Genomic DNA, 18,446 nt, shown 5'->3' with positions numbered 1-18,446 from the left:
CCATCACTACTGCACTGACAAGAGTCTCACCTTTTGAAAAGTGCTTACACGCAAAAACTAAGAGCTACAGCACCATCTGTTGGACAAAAAGTCAGCTGAATTTTTCAGCAGTTTGAACATCAGAATCTGAATGGGTCTTCATTCTCACTAGAATTTTGGCTTAGTTGTAATTTGCGAAGTATGATTTTTTGTCATTGTGGAGGCTTGTTTAGACTTCATAGGCCCATTTTTATATATTACTTTATAAATTATTAAATGATTTTCACTGTAACTGCTATTACAAGACACAGCAGAGAGAATCTGACAGTAGAAAATACACATTATTTGCAGTAGTTGTTCTGTACAAGTTTGTATTTTACTGGTTAATATTAGGATTTGGGGTCCAGTTCAGTATGAGCAGAAATACTTTTACCCACAACATCTAATACCGTGGGGCACAACAAACTAAATAGTTTATGCTTAGTAAGCTAAGCTTATACAGTCTGTTGTTTATGGTGCATCAAGAAATCTTAATTAAAAAGTCAAGAAGTACCTTTACTCCATCACTGGCTGAAAGTTTTATGAAAGATCTGCTTTGTCAGGTAAAAAAATATATATTTCTTGCATGCTATGTGCATGAACATGATGGGGACAGCATCATCTCCTTTCCTGCACCTGTGACCAGTGACTGAGTCACATCACAGAGTGTACCTTTAATCGGTACAGCCATCCTTGCATAATCAAAACAAATACAGAAGAGAACAATAAATAGTGCTTTCTTTTCATTTCCAAGAGACTAGCCTAATAAGGTGCCAAGATTCTGTGGTAGAGCTTTACTGTAGTAATCTTTGCAATCATGATGAGACTGACCCGTGTACTTTGCGAATTATTGACCAGCAATGTTAATAATGGATGCACTACATGTATGCTCTACATGTTCATTAATTATTAATAGATTACAGCATTTGAAATACATTTCTACACACTGGAAATTCAAAAATATCACTTTAGTCTATCTAAAAAAGGCCTAGTGTACATTGATAGAAAAAAGGCATATATACATATATATGTACACACACACACACACACACACACACATACATATATATATATATATGGAGATAGATAGATAGATAGATAGATAGATAGATAGATAGATAGGTAGATAGATAGATAGATGTACAGTATTGTGCAAAAGTAAGCATCTAAGCAAACTGTTTAAAACAGTTTACCTGGGCAGTAAGTATGTTTCTGCTAGTAAAAACACGTTTTTACAGAAAAGAAGTAAATGCCTTGGTTCTAGATTCACCCCTGCCATCAGATAGTTTTGTTCAAATCCACCTCCAGCACACTCGATTTAATTTACTGAAGTACTGATTAGCCAAAACAGGAACTGTATATATATAAAAAATACAGTGCTGCCACAAGCAGAGGTTTAGAAATGATTGAGTGAACACATTGACATTTATATCGTCAATATTGTTTATTTTTACTTTAATATTAGTGTTTCTGAGTAAATAAATGCTTAAAGCCTTTTTAAATAAAATTTTCAGGTGCCTAAAGCTTTTGCACAGTACTGTATACAGTCCCTCCATTTTAGAGGATCAGTAATTATCTACTCAGTTGTTTTTTGGCCAGCTGTGTGACAGTGCATCGATAGTTCAGCACAAGAGAGTTATCTAAGGTCTAGAGTCAATTCTAGATAAGGCATTTAGATCTAGAGTCTGTCGCTGTTATCTCTCAACACGAGAACCTCAGAAATGTCTGTTGCTGCTGTATCTCAACATGAGGACCACAGAAATGTCTGTTGCTGCTCTATCTCAACATGAAGACCACAGAAATGTCAGTGTCAGCAAAGCAGGCTTTTATAATGCTAAAAATCAAGAAAATCAAAAAAAAAAAAAGAAATCAAGACACACAAAACAGGCTGCTAAAGCAACTATGGAGTTTTTCAGGGCCTAAAAGTAGACTCTTGACTCGACACCAAACCTGCACCCCGTTCAGTATGTATTTCACTTTCTGAAGACGACGCTAGTAGATAAAAGCCCCCGAATTAAGCACAAAGTGAAAATGGCTGCATTACAGGCCTGCCAATGCATCATCAGAGAAGATTTACAGTAGTGTTTATGGGTCACAGACTTCAAGCAGTTATCGTTACCAAGTGTTTGCAGCCAGTTTAATTTAAGGTGTTCATCCTGGCAATTACTTATGGTCTCCTGAAATGCAGGTGCTGACTAAGAGGATGCAATTCCTGTGGTTAACTAAATACAAACATAAATACTCTCAAATTAAAAGCGACGTTCTGCAATTCAACCTTGTTTGACTTCATTGCAAACAATGTGTGAATGTGGTTCACCATCCATTTAGTTACTGCACTGTAACGCCTCAGAAGATTAAAGGGGAATCACAAATTTTCAAAAAAATTCTCTGAGATGTAAATGTTGAGATGCAAACAAAGGCATTCAAAGTGTTCTGATGTGAAATGGTTACTTGCAGAGAAACACCAGATTTCTTTTCAGTGGTGGCGATGAGAACCAGGGGTTGCAATGTCTACAGTGCAAACTTTGGGCCTCATTCACCAACCGTTCTTAAGAAGAAATTTCTTCTCAAAGCCCACTTATGCAGTTTTCATGAAGATTCTGACAGTCATTAATGTTTTCTTATTTGGGATCTATTATCAGGTAAGAACAGAATCTACACACACTCAAGTTCACAAAGGTGCAAACAGTTCTGTGATTTAAGAACACGTCATAAGTCTGATGTAGACTTTTTCTTAAGACCTTTCTGAAGAACAAATTTAAGAAAACACTTTAGATATTGGTGGAGGCCCATTGTCGTTACAGTGTCATACAATACCATTTTATTTACTATCCAAAATGAGAGTGAACCCGACTTCTGAAATAGTGGGGAAAAGACTTTCTCTGGGAACTATTTTGCTTTACAACCTAAAGGCACAGGTCTGATCTGATTTGGCAAATTTCCCACGATGGAGCATTACAAATCAAACCACTCTGAATTACCTTGTTTACATCCTGACTATAATGATGAAATTTTGGAAAGTGGGTGGAATTCCCCTTTAAGGGAAATTATACTGTTTTCGGATTACCCTGTGAACATTACTTGATACAAGTTTCATTGCGTCCACTCCGTAATGGCTGTTTTTGCACAAGTTCTGTCAGTGTTAAAAATCAGCACTGAATTCATGATGACTGGATAAGCGGTCGTAAACAAATGGGGGCAGATTAGAGCGTCTATGCAAAACAGGGCGCGTAGAAGAGTCACGCACAGCACAGAGACTAAAGGGGCGCTTTTGGGTTTCTCTCTTTCTATCGTCCATCTATCGATGCGTCCATCTAATCTCTTTGCGTGTTATGTTCATTTAAAGTGTCCAGCAGCGGCTGGCAGGATTGACTTTGGTTCCCTCCTGCGCTCCGGTCCCTCCCCCAGCGCTGCTCTGCTCTCCACACAGCGAGCGCATTTGACAGGCTGAGGGGTCGTAAGCGAGCAGAAAGCTAGCGAGATGTTAGCCAGCTAATTTAACAGCATTAACCATCAGCTGCAAGCTAACGTGTTTTAGCCAGCGGGTCCGGGCCCGGAACGCAGGGGGGTAGCTGTCGGATGTTACTGGCAGTACACATAAAGATCCATGTACAAATAGCAAAATGCGTTTAGCTGTTTGAACACACACCAGCCATTTATAATGATGAAGGCTAGCTCACTAGCTACAATAGGCTAACGCTCATTTCCCACTGCTGTCATAATTTTGTGCAATAAATTCGCTAGCCAACGTTAGCCGTGCCCGCCACCGAGCTAGTCGGCCACCACAAATACAGCACGCTAACCCCAGTCCGCCGGCCGGAGTCGGGTCTTGGTAGAAAACAGTGGACTTTCGCGTTACTTCTACTTTGAATGAACGCGTAGAGGCAGGTAAGTTGCTGAAATCGAAAAGCAGTGACATGTGCGTGTCTTGTCTGTATGTGTTCAGCTTTAGCAAGGTGTTAGTCACGAAACCCGGGGAACTAACCCATTTCAGTAACTTGCTTACTGGAGCCGTAGCTAAAGCTAAGGTTAACTTGCTCACAGTGGTCGCTAAATCAAATTAGTTAGCTAGCAATCTCTGCTGACTCGCTAGCTTGAAACAGCGTAGCTAAAAAGGTCAACATTCACCTACCCAGCCGTGTAAGTAAGCTAGCTAGATTGGTTTCCTACACCCTTCACTCACTGTTGCCTGTTAAATGTCATTAGGACGATGAATATTCATTAGGATGATGAATATGCTGCGAACTTCATTCTCACTCCTAGTAGCTAACCAAGCTAACTAGCTAATGTTAACCGTTAGCTGTGTTTATTTCCATAGTGTCTCATCTTTGATGGAGAGAGAGGTGAAGACAGGGCACATTTTAGGTCACTCAACTCAGTGAATCATGTGTTACACATCACTGTAAACGTTTATGCAGCTTATCTAACAAATGCAAAAAGTCAGCTCATTCATGTTTTAATTTTTTTGTATGTATGTATGTCTGTGTGTATGAAAGCCTCACTCTTGCAGTCCAAGTGCCGAACTCAGTTTCAATGACGATATGAAGTATTTCTGTGCTGTTCAGTGTTTCTGCTGAACTGATCTGCTTGCTGTTTGTAGCTGTAACTGTCCGCCAGTTATATAAAGCGATTGTTCGTGTACAAATACAGCAAAATAGAAGAAAGCTCCTGATGGTTTATGTCCGAAAAGCACAATTTCAGCTTATGCTATGTGTGATGCTTACAGATGAACTGTGTGCTTTAGAGACAGTAGTGAATAGACGACATGGCACGGTCAGTGCAGTGCTGCCATTTACTTTAAAGCCATCCAGTGTGTTTAATGTACATTTAATACCTTTATTACACAAACATGATTATAGATTTAGATGTTTGGTATGTTGAGTGTTATATTTTATACACATGAGGATTAGCTGTTTTTTTTTTTCTGGACTGACCACATATTAACAAGACTTTCTAGAGTCCAGAAGTACATAAGGATGCTCCAGACTTCAGATAGGCCAAGTAGTGTGATGATGCTGAAGGATGCTAGACTTTCCAAAATCAGTCTTGATGGGATTTCATAGATCAGTTCACTGTTATTGGCTCTATTCGGAGTGATGATGTGACTGTTACTGGTTCAATTCAGTGTGAAATCGTAGCTGTCTAACAGTATTGACCTAACTGTTAGGTCTGTGCCAAGGTTCAATATTATTGAGTATTGTAAGTTTTCTTTATTATAATGGTACTTCATTATTGTGTCTGAATGAATTGAAATCTCTAGTGGGTCAAATGGACTGTCAGTTCTTCTGGACTGAGTCACTGGATAAGTCACAAAGATTTTTTTTTTGATTAAACTACTCTCCATTTGTGAGTTGACTGACGAAGGATGGTGTTGGCACTGTTTTCATAAATGTGAAACATCTTTCTAAAGAAATGTGGGCGAGTTGTGTTGAACAGGGAGTTTAATTTTGTTGTGTTGCAGCTGATAATGTTAAAGAAATCTTATCTGACCCTGTAAAAGTGTGATTTGGTTAAAAACACACTCTGCATGTATATTTTGTTGAGATTTTTTTTAGCTTGTCATAGGTGAATTGCTACGTGTGATTTTGTTGAAAAGGAGCGAAAAACTTTCTTTGTGTGATGACAAAATCAAGAGTTTCTACATCCAGCAGATGTTTCCTTTGTTTATAGTCAGCGTGAGTCATAAATAATAATGCTTATCTTTCTGTACCATGACATACGTCTGAGTGAAACACGGTATCAGGAAAGGTCTCTAAGCTTGCTGAGCCTTTTCGCTCAGTGAAAGGTGGGGGAGAAAGAGGGGGAGGTGAAACTAGTAATGCACCGATACGAGAACTGTGGGCTGTTGTTATATTTTTTGTGTATGTCTCTGCGAATGCCGATACATAAACATTTATAAAATGTAGAAATTGGAGCTAAGTCCATCAGCATTACAGAGAAATGAAACACTATTCTATTTTAGTTCACTATTCTAGTTCTATTGGAGCTTGATTCGAGCTGTGGTTATTTGAGTGATTGCTAATGAGGTCTGTGATTTTAATCCTGTATGAATCTGTAGTTTTCACAGATTTTGCCCTCTATAATTCATCAGACTTGGCACTCCTTCAGTAATAGTAGTCCTGTTCAAATAAACCTTGTGGTAAAGTAAAAATAAATCCTGGTAATTGGCAATGGCACCTCTGTTTTTTGGTCACCAGGAGACAAGGCTAATGGGTAGAATAGAGCTCGACTTGGCACAGTTCCTTTATTGTCAAGTTCAGTGCAAATCTGCTGTTATCTAAAACATTTTTGGGCTAATTAGAAGGAGAATGAAATGAAAGATGTGAAGGTACTTCTCACAAGGCCACTCAGTTTCAGTCCTGTGACAGCCCACCTTTCCAGCCTAATGCTGTTCTATCTGGTTTTCTCTGGAATTAAATTTTTTTTGTTTGGATCCATTTAATTCTAATCTTAACACTGCAGTAATGGTCCGGGCTGTGATTTTTCGATCTAGGTTATTTGAAGTAATTTGGACAAATGACATGGATACTTCGTCTATGAATTGGCCAGTGGAATCCCTTACAAATAGCATTACCAGACCTCCTCTGGTAAAACTAATCCACCTTGAATGGGAGTATGAGATTAAAAATGCAGTAAAATAAATGAACGACATTTAAGCGCAGTAGCTCAGCGTCACCTAAACATTCTGCTCTTCACAAGCACAGTTAATACATGAGCAAATATTTGTTTGAAATATTAGTCAAATTTAAACATCTGTCCACTTCTTTTTAACAAATATCTGCCGATACTGATATAATTCCTATATCATTTTGCCTCTCTTGGTAAAACATGATATTGGTTAATATTACTTTCCATTCTGTTTTAGAGATGAAAAAAAGTCGTGACATTTTGATGAACAAGAATTTCGTCTTTTAAGTGACATAATGACTTGTGCTTGCTGTGACCAGGAACATGAACTTACAAGGTAAAAAAGGTCAGTTTTGATTTAAGGTTGATGATAATATGTCCACAACATGACTCCACATGCTGTCAAACCTTTAATGAATTATGTGTTCTACAGTACTGTAGCTCTCCAAGAACCGTTCATCAAATATCAAGAAATTTTATCCATGCCGTGCAGCTTATTATGTAATTATTATTACATTATTTGTACAGTATGAAACACACCAGATCTATATTGACATAAACCTGTTTAGCTATTGACTCATTTCCAAAGCATTTGCCAAGGAAACAAGAATATGTCTTGTAGAAGCAAAAGCCAGTGAAGAACGAATAATAATCTGTACTAAATCTCTCTATTTATGGCGTCTTGATTTCATACTCTAGTGAGTGCACACTCATAATAGACTGATAGGCCAGACTGTCTTTGCCTGGGTAAAAACATTGCTGAACTGGACACGAAACAGCACCCAGGTTGCTAGGTTACCCTGGGTGCCCTGGTTCTGTTCATTTTCATCTTTAAACAAAATGATCAGTACAGTTAAACAGGGCATATCTCCTTAAGGAAAGTGTTTTATTTTTCTTTTTTTTAAACGTAGATTGTAAACAGATTCATCAAAGTGTTGTTTTAATTATGATCGGAGTTAAACTGAGTACACAAACCTAAATGTCTTGTAAATAACCATGTTGTGTGCCACATTCACTTATTAAACCCATAATTAAAGCATGGACTCTAACTCTCAGAAAAGCCTCATCCTGTGTGGAGCTAAAGCTGGGTGTGCATCGCGTGACTTATGAAATCTTTGAAAATGGAGAGCATTCAGAATCTTTTGTCTTTTTGTCGTGAGAGTGCGTACAGTAGACGATTAGGCAAAAGAGGGCATCACACGTAACGAGTTTCAACCACAAAAAAGCACTCAAATCCCAAAGCTCACTGTTGTCACGTGGTTCAAGCAAAGCTCAGTTGTTTGTGCTTTTATGTACAAAAACAGCGTAGCAAACACGTAGACTGTGGATGGGAAACACGGATATCGTTCTGTTCTGCAGTGAGAACTGTAGACTAGAAATTGGCGAGCTGTTGTGAAACTGTGAAAAGTGAGTGCATTTGCTGGTTTCTGTAAAGGCACTGAAGTTATAAAGGCACAATAAGCAGCTTATCTGTCACAGTGCATACATGCACCTTCACCTTTTTTCCATTTTCTCAATCACCTCGGTCACTTGTTCAGTTATGTCGTTGAGCATTGTACACCGCAGCATTGATCCTTAAACTGGGACGTTGTAGAGTTGTATTTCTACGTTGTCAGTTTATTGAAAATGCTTCAGTCATATATACAAAAGGGATACTGGTTTAAATATGGTCAATATCATACTTGCCAGACACTCACAATTCACAGCCATATTGTGTTTAGTTAACAAGTTATCTGCAAGGACATAGAACAGGACGGAGCTTTTTGTATGTGCTGGTCAATGATGGCTGTGGAGGAAGTTCTGGACAGGGTTCTGGAAAGACATGGTCCTTGTTCATAAATTAAAAAGGGGTGACTGGGGACGAGGGATCAAGGAAGCAATGGGGGCGCAGTGACACAGTCCACAAAGGGAGGCTTAGATTAAAAAAAGTTTGGGAACTGCTGCATTAAAGGACCTGTGAGTGTTTGCAGCCTTAAAGTCATTTGAAAATATTGCAATGCTGCCGATCTCTCAGGAGCTCGATCAGAAGGCTAAAGACCGACTTGCTTCCCATCTCACACTGCCAGATGATCTTTGGCGTTAGTTGCTTCTGATCAAGCTGCTGACCTGAGAATTTACTTGGAGTTGTGTAAATTTGTCAGAAGATGCACATTGGACATTGGCTAAAATGATTCCGCTTACGTCAACCTTTACACGTTTAAACCGAAGATCTTTTCTGCATTTCTGTCACAAATTTAGATACAGTGTTAGTGAAACAAGACTGTCCTCCACTGTGTACAAACTCTGTCAGTTCTAAGAACTCCATCAGCCTTAATATACCCAGAAGCTGCAAACATTACTGCTTCTTGCCCAGGCAAATAGAAAATGCTGATAATTAAGTCTTTCTGTGCTTACAAGTGCCACAGTCATGAATAATTTAGGAAAAATTGATTTTCCCATAAATCAGCTTGTTTGCCCGTGCCCCGGCCTCATCTGTGGGCACTTTCTGAAATACAGCATTGTGTGAAACCTGGGATCTGAGACTGCTCAACAAAGACAGAATATCATATTGTAATTACGCTATCTGTGACACATGGCTTGATTTTACAAAACACATTGTGAACATGTTTCCTGTGACATGGTTTAAAGTCTGCCTTGCGTGGTTTTGACAGAAATTATACATTTAACAGCCCATGTGAATGCCCGCCATCAATCAGAGCACTCGCAGGGCCCGCTGGAGATTTATCAGTGGACTCGGAGCACACTCGAAGGAAATTATGATTTGTGAGCGTGGTGATTTGCTGAGGGGCGCTGCTGTGGCCTAACTAGAAATGCATGAACTGAATACACCAGACATGCTTGCAAAGTGGCCTGTTGTAACTATCGTGATCATATTGGACTGGGTGGTAGGGGAATAACGACTTACGCAATGTAGTGTAGTTGATAAAGACGAGGCTCTTTGTTGGCTTGGGGCACTTTTACTCCAACCTTGTTTGTTGTGGATCAGATTTTGTTTTTGTTTTTGTAACTACGTTTGTTTTGACAGGTGCGAGCTCTCCACCTACACCAAACAGTTGAACTGTGGTCTGCCAAAAATCGTCAGTCTTCTTCAGTTCACTGGTAGTGGGAATACCTTGGGACATCTTTTCTCTTGCTCTAGCAGCATTTCAGCTCTGCATTGTGCACATAATCTTCTTGTTTTAACATTTGAGGCTTGACAGGCTCTCATTGTTCTTGCAGCACGAACTGCTGCTAATATTGGCAGACGAGTGTTAAAAGAATACCAAAGCAGCACATTTTAGAATATATTTTGCTGCTTGAATCTCAAAATGTATTTTTAATAGCCCTTGTTTTAATCCGTCCTTTGGCACTAATGGAGGTAATTGTAAGTTACCAAACTCTTGTATCCTTGCCCAATTCCTAGCCAATGCATGAACACCACTGTGTATTATTTGGTGTGCTTTAACTATTGCAATGAGAAACCAACTGAACTAACTAGGTGTGAAAATAGCCTTAAAGCCAGCTTCTTGTCTTTCATTTCATCATTTGAATGAATAAAAACGATATATTTTTTTCTTTTAAAAAAAGCTTTTATAGGTGTTTGTGGTGATATCACTTTTTTAAGGGAGTTGAGCTTGTGTAGTAGAACTAATCCCGTCCAAATTGTGCTTTACACAGATTATAGGGGAATTCCAAATGTTCAAAATTTCTGTAAAGTTTGATTGTTCACATGTAAACAGTCATTCGGAGTGGTTAATGTAAAGTGGTGCATTGTAGAGAAACTTGCCAACTCCTTACAGTTTCTTTACAGTGGTGGTGATGGGAGCCAGGGGTCGCAATGTCTACAACTCAGATATAGCCATTTTATTTACTATCCAAAACCACCAGTGAACCTACATACTTTCATAGTTTTATATGTAATGTCGATGGTGAAAAAGTGGCACTTAAGAAGAAATATGTTTTCTTCTGAGACTATTTTGTCGTACAATTCCTGCATGTACCTCCCAGCCATGAATGCAATTTAAAAATACGTTTTAGTCCGAAACCTTTTCATGTGAAAATTTCTGTGAGGAAGGTTTTAGAGGAATTACATACATCAGACATCTGTTTCATATCGCTGCCATTGTGAACAATTTTTGGTAATTTTCTCTAGAATGGAGCATTTCACATCAAACCACTCTGAATTACTTTGTTTGTATTGTAAAGTAATACAGTTCCTGTTTAAGGGTGGCTTTGGATTAAAAGTAATTTTTAATAGGCTTTACCTTTATCAGGAAAAACAACCCTTAAAAAAGAGTGATCAATAAAACGCTAATCTGGTCCAGAACCGGTCTCAATCTATAGTCTACATCAGTCCTCTCTTTATAGCTGTTTGAGCTGTTTTGTCTCTGATTTGGCCATGATATCTTGCAGTCAGATTTAACAATGTGAAGCTTTATTTGGTGTGGTCCTCCCACGTAAGGCAGTGACTCATAGATGCCGGTGATTCTGGCTCATGTTTAGCAGGAAGCGCTGCTGGAATATTGATGAGGGAGAATCCACCATATTACGTGTCTGTGTTTTGCACGCAGAATGTTTTGGGGTTTGTCTCCAAACTCCGCAAAACATGGTGGTCGTTTTGATGTTTGGTGATGTTCATTATGCATGGCAATAGATGATAGAAATGCATATGAAGGGAGACGTACAGTATTGGTGTGCGTGTGCTCTCTCGCTGCCTATTTTCTGTTTCTTATGCTGGGTTTGCAGCAGAAGCAGAAAAGGTTTTCTTCAGAGATTTGAAGTGCTATTTATAGATGCCTACTGGAGCACCAAGCGTATGGTGCTGCTGCCTCTCTCTCTCTCTCTCTCTCTCTCTCTCTCTCGCTCTCATGTACACGCTTTCTCACTTTCCCCATATTCCCCATCCTCCTGATAGGTTAATTTCTGTCTCTGTCATCTCCTACACCTTCACACTGCTTTCTCTAATTCCTTCCTTTTTTATCTTATGTCTTTTCATCTTTTGTCTCTGTGCACCTCGCTCTCTTTCTGTTTGCCCTCGTTTCCTGATGCTTCCGCTCTCTTATTCCGTGTTGTTGCCTCATTTTCTCCTCTCTCTCTGCTTTTTTCTCTCCTGCACCTCCGCCCCTTCTCTCTCTCTATCTCTTTCTTTTTCTCTCTTTCTTTTTCTCTCTCTGGATTGCTGAATGTGAATTATTGATAGTTGCTGGAGGGTGGGGACTGCTAGCATGGCAAGGAAAGAGCCTTGTTTCTGATTGGATATATAAGCAATATCAGGCATCTGTTAGCCTGCATACATTCAGCTTAAAAATAAGAGGCTGATAATCCCAGACAGGGAAGAAAAAAGACATTTTGATCCATTGGTTGAAATTGGCACCCTTTGCTGCCTTGTTCCTCAAGAAGTGTTTTTTCTGGATAACTGATGGCCAAGGGCTTGGTGCCAGCAGCTCCCCGTAAACTGAAAGCTATGGCTCAGACAGATGGAGGGTCATCCCTCATAACCCTGTGAGGGAAAACAGAGCAGGTCATGGAGGAAAAAGTACACCATGGTCTAAGCAAGGAGTACACAATAGTCTTCCCACTTCATCAACCACCCAAGGAAATATTTCCACGCTGTTAGTATGTGACTGAAAATCCCATGTTTTGTTTCTTAAGGCTACTGGGAGATGGACAGCAGAGCGTACCAAAGCAGACAGCACAAACGCACACATGTCTCCAATTGCTATCGATCTCAGATGGTCAGTGGTGCCATGTTGCAAAGTACTGTACGAGTTGGCGCAACTCACATAAACTGTTCTTGTGACTGCCCTCAAATGGATGTGAAACGTTCCAGATGCAGCATTTTATTTTATCATTATAAAACTCAAAGTGCCCTATACCAATGGCTCAACAGTAAGGATGTTGACCACACAAACATGCGTTTGCATCAAGTGTTGATTTGACGCAGTATGTAAACTGTAGATTAATCTGATCTTGAAGCCCTACTTTGTTTTGCTGTGCTCCTAAGAAAAATGTTGTTTTGGCCATCAAATAGTCCTTTGGGCACTACAGTTAAACCTCAGATCACAGTTGATTAAACTGCTTGATTCAGTGCCAACTTCCTAGCCAAGTTTTTTTGCAAAATGAAGTCACCCCAGAGTTTTCAGTTCGTTGGATCTGCAAAAGTTTGGAGTGCTTAATGGGTCTTTCTGGCCTACAACTAGCGTTTAATATGTTATTTGCCATGTTATGTGATACTTTGTGGTTCAGCACTGCATCCTTGCCGTCTGTTTGATAGAATTCACGATTTTGGATCCATTTGTCAGTGAAAACACTTAAAGTACATAACATCCATTGCGCAAATACATCATACAATCACTGAGAGTCCCCCTGGCATGATAAAGCAATCCTGGGTGTTAGAATAGCTACTGACCTAGAGGCTAACAAATATAGATGTGGTTAGGCCTATGCCAGTAACAAAGTCCTCTTATTCTGGTAACCGTATGGAAAATAACTATGATAAATGGTCCAGCCGGTGAAATAGAAATATTTGTTGGCGTCAAAATTTGACGCATCAAGCAGACGTTTGCGCACATGCAGTGTACGTAAGACTAAAGTGAAACATGACAATTTGTTGCTTGCCTGTGTAGGGGCATGGCTAAACATGCTGTGTTTAGGCTGAAGAGAAAGATGTTATCATATGGAAAGACGTTAGTTAGCCGACATGGAACCAAAAAACATCACTCTTGTTCTTTGGTGACAACTCGCGCAGTATGTTTGAATTGGCCATCGCGTGCGGCCAAAGCCTGGAATTTATATACTCACACTGTACGAAAACACTCGGTCCGACTGACATGACACAACTTGGGTGCTCACACTGCATGTGGAACGCAGCCACCACAGACAGCTCTGTCTACAGATAATCTCCAATAAAGCTGTTTCATTCAAAACACCCCACAGCGCCTCTGAGTCCCAAGCAAAAACATTAGCTGAATCTCAAATGGCTCCCTGCTCCCTACATAGTGCACCACATATTTAAGAAGTTGTTTCTGCACCCATAAAGTGCATCACATGTCTAATAAATTGCCCTCTGAGCTTCAGCCATGTGTGCACAGTTCTATACTGGACAAACAGTGCACTATTTTGGTGTAGAAGCCAGAACTTAGTGCACTACATAGGAAAGAGGGGCCATTTGAGATTCAGCCGTTGACAAACTGCTACAATAGCTTTACTAACTTATGGCGCTCTGTGCAGTGGAACTAAAAAAACAGGTGGTCTACAGACGGTTCTACAAATACAAAAAATCACACTTTTTAATAATACCTTGCAATTCAACTCAGTCAAATGAAGCAAAGTCCGCATATACAGACGCTGGTGTTGCAAATGTGGACTTTTTTGCCTCCGTGTAAGAGCAGTGGTTGTGTTTGTCTGTGGTTTTGGGTGCGACTTTGAGAATTCGGTGAGTGAGACAAGAAATCAAAATTTCTGACATGAAACATCCATCTGATCGTCCGACTGCTCAATCGGAGCTCATTTTGGCAGTTAATCGGGCATCGTTTCTCCTCTCACACTGCACGGCAAAGGATGGCTAATGAAGCTGAAATTCGGTCCAATCATGAAATTCACTCGGCTCTGACCAAATTAAAAACAGGCTAAAATCGCACAGTGTATGCCTGGCTTTAGGTACTGTTAATATTTTGAATGGCAGCCATTGAGAGTCATTTTTTAGTCTGAGAATTGCCATAACATTGCTTTGTCAGTCATCTCTCCAACAGGGTTGTACAGCTGATTTAGTAGCATAAAGGAAGCACAGTTGGCTTGTCGAGGTAACACTGAGAAAAGAGGAGTGTCTTTTCTAACACCAGCCATCGTCATTAGCCTAGCTGCACCAAGTTACATAAGACTTCTGATTTATGTTTGTGACACTAATGAGGCACTCACATTTTGTAGTAATGTTCAAACCTTCAATGTTCAAAGTAAAATAATATACAGTAGTAAGACACTTCACTGATTGAGAGGGCGGCTGAGCTGCCAGTTAATTAGACACAGGGCTACTTTATAGGCTTATTGCGTAACTACAGTATCCTGGAATTCATGTTTGCACAGTGTCAACTTTTGTGAGTGTTATCTTTTAACATTTACAGTTCTACATGTTCTACCTGTTTCCACAGTAACTCAGTTAACCATCTCACAGGCCTAGATGGAATATTCAGAATATTATCAGTACAAGTAGCTATTTAGCTTCCTTCTGTGTTTTACCAGCTGTCAAGAAAAAATCAAATAGCCTGCCCTCAAGTACCCACCCCATTGTGCTTGTGTTGTGTCTCATCTTCGAGGTCATCACAAGGGGGGTTTCCTAGTCTTAAACTGGAAAAATCTCACTCTGGAACGCAAGTTGGCGAAACAACAATTGTTAAGTTTTTCAATTTGGCCAGGGTGCCCCTTTAAGCTTTTGCCTTTAAAACATTTGGTACCTGTTTAATGTGATGAAATGTTTCATGTTTTGTTCTTTTAACATCATTAGTTGAAAGCAAGGCTAGGTTTAGGGTTCTCGGTCTCCCTCTCCCTCTCCCCCTCTCTCTCTCTGTCACACACACACAGGGATCCCTCTTTAGCTCTTGCAGTATTAGGTATTATTAGTACAGGTCCTTATCCTCAGTCACATGTTGAAACCTAGCCAGGCCTGTCTGGCCTAGAAACATTCACACTCACCTGATCGCAGCGGAAACCAATACCAGATTTGTGACTCCACTGGTGATTTTTGGGAGGTATTTTTTGCCAGTGCCCTTTACCCTGTGTAAGTAATGGAGCAATAAAATCCACCCAAGCAGTTTGGATTAAGAATGATTATGAGATAAAGCTGAAGAACTAGCGTTTTATTTGTGGGCATTTGTTTTCAGGTCACTGTCAGTGTACTGTACTGAAATTGTAGTCTACTAACTTACAGAATATGTTTGAGTGGATATTATTTGAATCCAGTAACCACAGAGACATGAACCCTTGCTCTCCTCAATCCCACAGTGAGATTGTCCAGATTCCAGATGCCACAGTAGAGCTCATGATGGCTGGAACTCGTCGAGGCTTTGGGGGATGATTTCTTGAAGGTAGGAGCAGTGTAAGCTTTCAATGTTTATCTAAAGTCAGATCTGAATTGAACTTAGATTTGTAGCATCTAGGGATTAATGATATCAGGTAGCAGCCCGATACTGTGCTCATTTACTCATACTCAAAATAAAAAGGCACCAATACCAATATCCAGTACCCCTTGATACCATGTGTTGTAAGCCAAGTGTATGCTGCCTTGCTAATTAACTGGCAGTGACTGACTGAAGCTGGCATGTGAATGAGGCTCTGCTTGAACAGAGAAGTGTTGCTGACACTGTGGTGCCTGGACACAAAGTCACTGGTCAGTTTAAACTTCCTACTAAGTATAGTCCCACCTGGAATACACTGTGCGTTTTTAGCCCGTTTTTAAGCACACAAACACAACCTTAACAACTTCCCCAATACGGGTTGAGACACAAAGGTTGTGACAGTGTTACACTGCTGTCCGTATATGCCGACTTTACTCTGTTTGACTAAATAGAATTGTGAGGTAAAAACATTTATGCGGTGATTTTTGTCATACCGTGTGCACTACTGCCTGGTTTAGCTTCAGTGCACAGTGCTAGCAAAGCTGCTCAGTTTCTTTGTGTGTTTGCTCAGTACTCAGACATTATTTTGAATGAAAAAGCTTTAATTGAAATTGTTCATAGACAGCTGTCCATGCAGAGGATGCGTTTCGTGTGTTGTGGTCCGAGTGTTTTCGCACAGCGTGAATGTATTGTAGCGTGTTCAAGAAATGTATACATGTTTATTCTGGGTTATTGGTTCCACAACAGTTATTCTCTGGGTTTATTCTGGTGAAGACTCTTATTCTGAAGGGCAGAGCTATCCCACTTTGTTCTGTGTTTATGCCTGTACAACAAGAAGATCTAGTCAGCCGGTGCACTGAAGTGAGAGAGTGCAGACCTGAGCTAATGGTAGAGCTATCTGTTAGCCTAAAGCCTTGCTTTCTGTACGGCATGACTGGGACCGACTACATCCTTTGATTAAGCACAACAACTCTTTAATAGCAGTAAATGGTACAGTATAAATTGTAGGCTTTGTTTGTAGACAATGGTCTATTCAAAGCTACAGTGCGAGTCACCAGATAAGATTTCTAAAATTGCACAGTCTTTGTCTGACTTTAGAGCTGGGGTTCCCAGTCCCAGTCTCGTGACTCTTTGCAGTGTGCATTTTTGTGGTTTGTCTGTTCTATACACCTGAGGAAAGTGGGCTCCTCAGATGCATTGTGATTCCTGCTGTCACTGTGCAACAGAGACTGTGGTTGAGACAGATGAGGATCAAAACTATGAAAGGTACTTCACAGAAATGTTTTTCTGACATGGAACAAATCTGTATTGGTGAGGACTGAAAATACCCACTCATGCTCGGTCTGATAAAAATGACATCAATGCATCCCCAGTAATATCTAAAAGAAGTGTTCCTATATTTGCAGTTCTATGGACAGGTCAGTTTTAAAGTCCAGTAGGAGACCCTCTGGGATTTTGTCTGTAATAGAATAGGACTTGTGTGTATAACACTTAAAGATGCAGTAGTTAATGTTTTTATTGTCTTATTACAAATTTATTACAAATGGACATTTTTGTAGAACATGCAAAAAAATGCAACAGAAGTGTCAGAGGAGGCCCTTTTGGCGAAACCAAAAAAATAAAGGCCTCATGAAGCAGTGCTTTTTTGATGAACCACATTCCTAGATTGTATATAATGTTAAATAACTGTAGCTAATGTTGTATGCTAGCTACCTCCAGCTATCTTCAGTAGACTCTGTTGGCAATATATCGCCTGTACCAGTACGGCGAGTACTGACAAATCTATTTAACATGTTTGATTGTTTGACGTGATAATGTTTTTCAGTTTAGGTGGAATATTAAACAATATAATTTATATAGGGCTGCTAATATAGAAGAATTCATTTTTTTAAAAATATTCTTTTGAGTTTGGATTGAGTCTTGAATATTCTATAAGAAAATGGAAAGCATAAGATGATATTTGGCTGACTGATGTTTTTATTGTACTCTATAAGAGCAGAACGTTTAGCCAACGCTGGATTACTTTGCTAAAATGCCTGCAGTTTATTCACTATACTGGGTTTGTAACCCTACAAAACTTAAATGTGAATACATTTTTCGGCAATGCTAATCCAGGTGGATTTGGTCACAGTTTCAACGTTTTATAAATATTAAATGTGTCGAAATTGGCAGATAAGTACTTTGGAAAACATTGAGTATCTGCATCGGTCTGCAATTCAGTCCCATATCAGTGCATCCCTAATAAAATATTCTTGTGACATTATTCACTTCCAACTTCAGTGTAAAAACAAAAATGATGAAATGTTTCTCTTTATCTCCACACAGCATCACTTCTGGAATAAAATGTCAGCCCAATTTCTGCAGTTGATATTTTGCATTATTGATATACAGCCTCAGAAAGGAACCAAAATTTTAGTATGTTAGCCTAAGGGAAAAATGTAGGCATTGAAAAATTAAGTAGTAATAAAATAAGTTAAAATAATGAATGCAGATTAAAATATAATCTGATTCCCTGACACCAGGATATATTTGGAAAATGTTATGATACTGAATTTTATTAGTACCTCCTTGCAGTAATTGTAAGTTTGATAAGTGCGGCTAACAGTGTTTACAAGCTGTAGCCGATGAGATCCGAAACCCCATTCACAGATACGTTTTTACCTGTAAATGTCCTCTTTAGTCTAAAGTGTTTAAGAGAGACAATGAGAGAGT

At 39.5% G+C, this 18,446-nt stretch overlaps 1 protein-coding gene across 3 annotated transcripts in view; it reads left to right on the top strand.

Annotated features, from left to right (window-relative positions):
- The first annotated feature begins 3,356 nt into the window (after positions 1-3,356).
- The window catches only part of LOC118808471 (R3H domain-containing protein 2), a 90,989-nt gene continuing 75,899 nt past the window's right edge, over positions 3,357-18,446 (top strand). For 2 of the 3 annotated variants that reach the window (XM_036571168.1, XM_036571169.1), the window contains exons 1-2: positions 3,357-3,906; positions 15,622-15,704. The gene's annotated coding sequence lies outside the window, so the exon portion shown is untranslated. The remainder of the gene's footprint in view (positions 3,907-15,621; positions 15,705-18,446) is intronic. The other variant, XM_036571170.1, reaches the window with a different exon arrangement.

This window comes from Colossoma macropomum, unplaced genomic scaffold (genome assembly GCF_904425465.1).
Source record: "Colossoma macropomum unplaced genomic scaffold, Colossoma_macropomum, whole genome shotgun sequence".
Taxonomy (NCBI): domain Eukaryota; kingdom Metazoa; phylum Chordata; class Actinopteri; order Characiformes; family Serrasalmidae; genus Colossoma; species Colossoma macropomum.
Note: the sequence above shows the minus strand (reverse complement) of the source record. Positions and strands in the feature narration are given on the sequence as shown.